We start from the raw sequence: 7419 nt of genomic DNA, 5'->3' as shown, positions 1-7419 counted from the left end.
CTCGCCACACTCCTCTATCACCCTGCATCCCTCTATCCCCACCAACTCCTCCTCTATCTCCTCTCCTCTCCCTATCTCCTCTCCATTCTCTATCTCCACGCCGACCTCAGCCACCTCCTCCACCATCTCCACCGTCATCACCTCCACCATCCCCACCTCCCTCATCAAGATCCTCTCTCTCCTCTCTCTGTCTCCCTAGCCTCTCAGGCTGCTCATCCTCGTCATCATCAAAAGCGGGAATCATCTCCGTTGGATCAGATATCCAAGCTACAACATGAGCCATAAAGAGCGTTGAAATCTCCTTCGTCATCCCTGCATCAACTACCCCATAGGCATAGTCCCATATCTGGTCGGTTAGATGCATGTACTCCTCCACTGCTGCAACACTATCAATGGTCAGACCCCACTCTGGCACATCTTGCCTCCGACGAGCATATAAACATGCTCCCTATGGTATCCCCTGTTGTCACCCATACTGTCGCTGAACTCGGCTGTGCAGGAATCTCTCAATCACAAATGGCGTCCACCCTGTCAGGAATCAGGACATGTACACATAGGGCATCTCAATCCCATCCTCCTCCCACACCTCACACTCCATATACGGTCTCTAGACAACCGTATCAATATCATCAAGCACCCTCCTCCAATGCTCTAGTTTGCCCAACTTACACTGGACAACTATCCTTGTGTATCCATATGCATAGGCGCGCCCAACCGGAGGGGCCTCGTTGCAGGAATGTTCTCCCACACCCATACCTATAACAAAGTAACCCCAGTTGATAAACTACCATACCCCAAGTACACCACCTAATGCAAATCTCTGTATAAGTAGGCCAACATAGCAGACCCCCATGCAAACCGGTGACCCTGTGTCACCATATCCTCCAGAACCAACCCCCATCCCACTGCCAGTCCCTTCGACCTATGGTCGGGACACAAGGAGCCACCTACAAAACCTGCCAGTACTGATGGTAGTGGGGCATAATCCAAATCAATAAACTCCTACCAAGGGATCTCATACCCACAAATCATATCATCATGCAAAATCCGGCGAAGCGCCTCTGTCCCACTCTCCTCAATCTGCTCATACAGCAATAGTGCACCTACCACAGGAATATGCAAAATTCGATAGCAATCCTCTAGTGTGACTATAATCTCTCTTGTCGCCAAGTGAAAGGTGTTGGTGTCACTATGCCACCTCTCTGCCAAAGCTGTCAATAAACCCCGGTTAATGATATACCGGGACACCTCTAATAAAGAGGATAATCTGCATCTCTCAATAATATCTCTATCTGCCTATGTCAATCGTGGAATCAAAGACCACGACCTCAAAATTCACTCTCACGACTGAAGAACCCCAAGCCGCTCCTGTCACAAACAAAACATGTACAATATCAGTTCCCACATCAAATCAAATCCATATAAACATATCAAAATTCATATCAACTTGAAACACTAAAAATCAAATCAAGTTTCATATCAAATCCATATCAACATATCAAAATTCATATCAAATTAAAACACTAAAAATCAAATCAAGTTTCATATCCAACATCAACCATATCAAACATCACTATTCATATCAACTTGAAACAACACAAATCAAATCAAGTTTTTATCTATCAAAATCCATATCAAGATTCTATATCGAACAAACAAAATCCATATCGATAGACTCATATCGGACACCATATCGGAACTCATATTGGACATCATATTCATGACAAAAACAAATCAAAGATATAAAACAACAGACACATCAAGATCATCATTCAAACAATCAGCTTGGAAATTCAACAAACGACAAATCTAAAAATTTATCAAAACAACACACATATCCGCACAACAGGCACGCAGATTGGCTACCGCACCCATCCAGGAAAACTTGGCAGACACCTACTTACCCCAACCTATTTTCATTCCTCTCAAAATACCTCACAAAATCATACTTTCCCCTACATTTTCTGCCTACGTGCTAAGACTTTTTCTCTATGCACTAAGCTACCACCTATGTGCTAGCAAAACACCTCTATGCACTACAACCTTTACCCTATGTGCTAGGTTTTACCTACACACTACCCATGCACCACCCTGTTAACCCTATGCACTAGGTTTCACCTACGCACTATCCCTTGATCCCACCGCGCCATCTTGTTATTCCTATGTGCAAGGTTTCACCTACGGGCTACTCTTTCCCCTTTGAGCGCTATGTTGTTATCCCTAAGCGCTAAAACTACCTAATGCGCTAGCCTACCCTATCTACGCGCTACACAACTTAACTCCGACGCTACCCTAATTTCAAAACTCTACACGCTATGGTTTTAATCGTATGCACTACGATGCATACCCTACGCGCTAACCCATGAGAACCCGACATAAACAATGAAAAACGTGCTAAAAATGATAAAACAAAATGCAAAAAGGGACAAAATTCGATGACTTATAGGTGGACCATACGTGGCGGACCTCTGGTACCAACGAATGCACTTGAATCGATGAGAAGCATGGGGAACCAACATTTTCTCTTTCTCTCCAAATGTCACTTTCTCCAAAGTCAACAAGCTCAAATGATACCACTTTTCACCTTTTTATAGGGTAAATGGAAATTAGGGTTCGGCGGTGAGACATATATGTTGCTTGTGGTCTCGCTTCTAACCCTAACAAACATCATTATCGAGAGATGAATCAAATTGGCGCATTCAACATAGACAAAATTTTAAAAATGCGATCAAATCTACAACAATTATCAAATCAACCAAATTTTTAATTTTTTGATTCATCTCCTGAGGGGGCATTATTAACATCATTTATCAAAATCTGGGGCACAACATCGACATTTCGACACTGATCAAATTTTGATGACACATCATTTTTTTTTGAATCAACATGTGCACACACGTCACTTCAAAGAGGGGCAAAATGTAGACGCATAAAAATGACCACATTCCTAAATGAATATTTAATGTTCATTCCTCTATTTAGTTAAATCTAATATAATTAAATCACTCACATTCCTCTATTTTGATTAAATAAATTATTCAATTTATTTATTTAAATTCACTTAAGCCTTTCACATAATTTAATTCAATAAATCATTTTATTTAATTAAATCCCTTCTCTCTACTTTTAATTAAATTGTTCACTCCAAATAAATAAATCTAATTTATTTAAATCCTCCACTTGCAACCACAATTGAAATAAATCAATTTATTTTAATTAATTCTATTATCCCCCACCCACTTGCATTTTCCTACATCTCCCACTTGCCTCCTAAGCCCCCTTTCTAAATTCTTCTAGAACCTATCTAATCCTAATCAATTAACCTAAACCCTTCAATTATCCCCTTTCCCTAAATTTGAGGATGTCACTTCTCAAATTTGGAGTAAAGTCTTCCAAAGGCATTAAAGCCTTTATGCCTTCAACAAGCTAACTTGTTGAATACCCCCAAATTTGGAAGGACTCTTACAAATTTGTCCCCAAAGTCTTTCAGACCATTAATGGTTAACTAGCCCTTTGTGGCATTGTTAGAGACTTTTTGCCTAACTCAACCCTCATCTAATCCAGGGGTTTCATCAATTATTCATTGCTTTGACCATGGTTATCCCTTTAACCCTTGCACAAGAGTTTATCCTTTGGGTAAAAGATTTATCCAATGGGTAATATTAACCTAACCTTAACCCTTACCTCCTAAGGTAACCATGAGGTCTTCTCAGGCATTTAATGCTTCTTACATCTCCTCTCAAGCAGTCTTATGTTGACAATTGTCACCATTTCATTGGTGAGAATTATAAACATGGATTGATAACTTTCAATCTTGGCCCTTGATAATATCATCCAATCTTGACCATCCATTGCCCTATTTTTCTTATAAATAGAGCCCTCATTCCTTCATTCTCATGATCCAAGTTTTTAGCATCACACTTATACTATTTTTTAGCAAGCATTTAATCTCTCTTTGAAATATAAATAAATCTAATAAGCAATTTAGAAGCATTTCTATCATCTTAGTTAATCATATAAATTAGTATATCATGTTAGGATAGCATTTCAGTAAACTTTTCATCTTATCATCACTAGTTTAGTTCATTTGTTAAATCATGCATAGATAGGATGCGTTCATACTAAGATTGATCAAGAGCATCCCTCATTCTCATGATTGTCATCCCTAAGTCACTTTTCTCAATGATATGAGAGAAAAGGCATTGGCTTGAGGGGTCTTGTGAGATAGAGAACAATGGAACACCCCTTGGGAAGTTGAGCTATTCCATATAGCTCCATAACTTGCACCAAGAGTCCCATTGGTGTGTGGGCAAGTTCATTGAATTTTGTAATTTTCATTTCATTGCACCGCTTTTCCCGCATACACCTGGTACAAAGAGAACATCTTTCAATTGAAATGTAACTCTTGTTCTTAATTGAATTGAGCAGGTCCCAGATCCTTTAACTGGATAGGTAGAATTGTCTCCTATTGTAACTTCTTTAGTTGAGTGGCCTTCAAAGGTTTCAAATTGATCTCTAAAACTGGTTATGTATCGAGATGCTCCACTGTCGATTATCCACATATGTTTGTTTGATTTTAATTCGCTTGATATGGCTAAGAAAAATAGAGGATTCTCTACTTCCTTGACTTTAGGTATGGTTGCTTGAGCTTTCTTTCTTTCTAGGCAGAACATGTGAGTGTGTCCAAATTTATCACACTTGTAGCAATGAATCTTGGATAAGTCTTTGCTTTTGTGATTATTTCCTCTCTTCCATTTGAACTTCCTTTTCTTCCCTTGTTGCTTGTGTTAGCATGTAGTGCTTGAATTTCTCCCCCTTTGCTTGGACCCAATCCTCTTGTGATTAGTCGAGATTCTTCTTAAGTACAATCATTCTTGAGTTGGTCGAATTTTGGTAGTGTTGGACGAGCACTAATGCCTTGAATAAAGGATTCCCAACTGGATGGTAATCCCTTAAGTGCTATTAGAGATAGCTCCATATAATCTATATTATTCGCAATAGTTGACAATTGTTCTTTTAATTCTAAAATCCTCATGAAATAGGATGTGATTGTTTCTCCTTTGTTCATGTAGATATGCATTAATTGTTGTTTTAAAGTGAGTAATCTACTTGCATTATTTATTTCATATGAGTTTTTAATGGTCTTGAACATATCATAAGTTGTAGTTAGTTTTGAGATGGTTGGGAGAATGTGATCTTTAACAACATCAATTATGATTTTCTTAGCTTTGTTGTTGTGTCTTTTCCAGGTTGTTTTCTCTGGGTCGTCTTTGGGCATCTTAGTATTTTCTTCTATGTATGCATCTAGTTTGAGTTCTTGAAGAATTGTTGTTATTCAAATTCTCCATGAGATGAAGTTGGATGTGCCTTTGATTCTATCCTCCACTCTAACACTGTTCACCATGATTGTTTTTCCTTTGATTCTGAGTGCAAGTCTGAATATTTTTTTGAAAAGAGGTGTCACTATTTTATTATTTCTCTACCAACGTGGCTTTGATACCATGTTAAGGAATTTAGATCAGAGATAGAGAATACAATAGTCTTGTAATATGTAGTGAAGATAGACTTTAATAAGATCACTGCAATGAATATGTTTTACCTCCGATGTATATATATATATATATATATATATATATATATATATATATATATATATAACTAAATATTAATCTTTTATGATAATATCGACATCTTACTGGTTCGTGAAACTGCCACGGTTATTGGTTTTAGTTCACAACAAGTGTCGATGCTTATAAATAAAAGGATGAAGAGTCATGTCCACGTAGGGGCATGACTTCTACCTGGATTATGCCACGTAGAGTCATGACCCTATGGGGACATGACCCTTTGTTCAATGTCATTATATATTACTTGCTTCAATCTGAAGGAAGCTATATCCTTAACACTTATGCGTGAGAAGTTTGGCCCACGCCTCATTCTAACAAGTACACCACCTCCAATACAACTTAGCAGTAAGAGCTTGACAAACCAGCCTGGTTGATCGAAGCCCAAGACCACCTTCCTGCTTCGGCCTACACACAAAGTCCCCGCGAACCAAAGTCCATTTGGAGGAAACAATATTACCAGACCACATGACTTTATGGGAAAGAGAATCAAATTCTCTAATAAAGCTAGAAGGAGACCCTTGAACAAAGAACCTATATAAGGGCATGGCATGTACAACAACCTTTAGAAGAGTCACTCTGCCAGTAGTGGAAAGCCATCTATGACTCCAATGATTAACCTTCTTGCAAAAATTTTCCAAAATCTCTTGCCAAAATTCTCTTCGATGGACTCCCAACCCAAGAGAAATACCAAGATAAACCAAGGGGAGAGACCCAATATGAAAGTGAAGAATGTGGATAATTCTAGCCTAGATCAGATGAGGAGTATTAAATAAAAAGATGGAAGACTTATCTTCATTAATCTTTTGACCCGAGGTAGCCAGATAAATGTACAAAGTTCTCTTGAAGTTAGCAGCCTCAATAATTCTAGCCACACCCATTAACTTAATATCATGCACAAATTGAAGGTGAGAGATAGGAGGGGAATTTTTTTACCATCTCCAACCTCAAAGGAGACCTTGCTGAACTTGGTGATAAGCCTAAATAATGGCACTGTTTTGATAATTTTTTGTCATAGTATTCCTATCGAGGTCTTGTGTTTAGACAATATTTGGATCTGGATACTCTCCTAGTTGATGCCTTTTTAAGTGTTTCTGGAACTGATTTGTCTAATACTTAAGGTTGTCATATAATGGTTTCTAAATGGTTTATCTATGCAAAATATCTAAATCAATCTTAAGTATGGTTTAATTTATATCATGTTAACATTAGTATATACACATGCTTTTTGTGCACGTTAACATCATGATGCAGGGTTAGCCAAAAAGAAGGAAAGACTAAGTTGACGGTTTAAAGAAACATCAAGCATACCGCCACGATGCAGACCCAGTCAAAGAAAAGCAACATTGAAGAAGATCGAAGCCACTTGACTGTTTCTTCAGCAGAATGGTTTATGAGACATTTATAACTGTTCTTAGTGGAGCTTAGATGTAGGAAGCAATTCATGCTATATCTTCTTAGCTGCAGGAAAGATGTTGTTATGTTTTCTTGCACTGACTTCTTCTTTAGTCTAATAAAACTTGTTCGCCTATTCCATTGGAATGTGGGTTGATCATTTAGGAATCTATTATAAGTTTCCATATAAATAAAAGGTCTTTATCTCCTCTCAAGGACGAAGAGAATAACCATAGAATTTGTAATACCCAACTTTTAGACTTGTGTGTTTTTACAGTCAATTTGGAATAAAGAGATCAATGTTATTTTGAGCTTAGCAGTTGCAATCTAAGAGTTCTGGATATAATCACTCAAGGGAGCCCACTTGGTGAGTAGTCCTTTGTGTTTTTCGGTTAATTTT

Source organism: Cryptomeria japonica, chromosome 10 (assembly GCF_030272615.1).
Source record: "Cryptomeria japonica chromosome 10, Sugi_1.0, whole genome shotgun sequence".
Classification (NCBI taxonomy): Eukaryota; Viridiplantae; Streptophyta; class Pinopsida; order Cupressales; family Cupressaceae; genus Cryptomeria; species Cryptomeria japonica.
Note: the sequence above shows the minus strand (reverse complement) of the source record.